Source organism: Galeopterus variegatus, unplaced genomic scaffold, assembly GCF_000696425.1.
Source record: "Galeopterus variegatus unplaced genomic scaffold, G_variegatus-3.0.2 Scaffold11286, whole genome shotgun sequence".
NCBI lineage: Eukaryota > Metazoa > Chordata > Mammalia > Dermoptera > Cynocephalidae > Galeopterus > Galeopterus variegatus.
Genome location: NW_007737397.1, coordinates 39,294 through 40,647, shown reverse-complemented (window position 1 = coordinate 40,647; position 1,354 = coordinate 39,294).

Below are 1,354 nucleotides of genomic sequence, written 5' to 3'. Positions count from 1 at the left end.
ACTGCCATTTGCAAGCAAAAGTGTTGGCTAACATATTTCATTTTTCAGTTTGAAGTGTCCTCAGGGATAATTCCTCATGAGAGTTCTGTCACAGAGCATGTCTACAAGAGAAGGAACATATGGAATGACGCCTGTAATGCCTCTAGATTCAATTATTTTTCTCCATATTTTTTAAAGAGGACAAATGTGAGTGTCCTTGATCACCAGCATCAAAGGACTGAGAGTTGGGAAACAGCCAGACAGTCAGAGGTTGATGATGCTGTAAAAAGTGATTCTTATGAAGGACATAAGCAAGGAGTCAAGTGAATAAAAACAGATAAAAGGGGCTCAGTAGCATCAAGATATTTTTGTAGCTCTATTCAAAGAGGAAAATCTTCGGTAAAGGCTAGAAATCTAAACGTGTTTAACTCTCAGACGAGGCCTGTGCCACACAAGCACCACATGTGAGGGTACCTCAAAAAGTTCATGGAAACATAGAATGAAAAGATAGTAATACTCATCCTGTGAACTTTTTGATATACCTTCAGAGCTACAGCCATACCATAAAAACCAGAAATACAGCATCATAAAGGAAGAACCTAACTATGCCATTTTTGAAGCAAAGAAATAGAATCTATAGCCCCAGTTTTGTACTTCTTTGATTTTTTTCTCTTCCTTGGACTGGTCACGTAGGAAGAAACCCTGATATAGGCCAGCGTATAGCAGAGACAACTGAACAGGCAGGAGGGCCCAACGTACGTGGAGGCTCTGGGTTTTATGTCTGCTTACCTGGAGCTCTGGGATCTGATACAGGCAGCCTGGAAACTATGTAGGCAGGTGGTGGGGAGGGAAACTCTCCAGATAACTGTGTGAAGGTAAAATACTACTTTACGTTCATAATTATCCAGGAAATTATCCTGCCCCAAATTATCCAACATCTGGATAATTCCTTTGGATAAGAAGAACAAGATACTGGCCAAGACCAAGTGGGAGAGAAGCATGTGCACAGGTGACTTCCATAACTACTAAAAGACCAGAAAATGTAAAGGCAAAGACAGAAAGTGCTTCCCAGGATTCCAGCTCCAGTTTGAAAGAATATAATGCTGTTTATTATATGAGGAGGAACATATATTCCAGAGTAAGTCCAACAGTTGACTGCATCAGCTTCCATGTGGCATTATCAAATTTATGTTTCTTTTCATTTGGCTCAACTCCCATTACACAGAAACACTCACAAAATGTATCACTGGGTATTTCTATGTTCATGGGGCTAGAGGGACAAATCTGGAATTTATGGTCCACAATAAGAGGAGGGGTCACTCAATATAAAATTATACTTTCCATGAGAACGCTGAAAATCTAAGGTGAGGAGTAA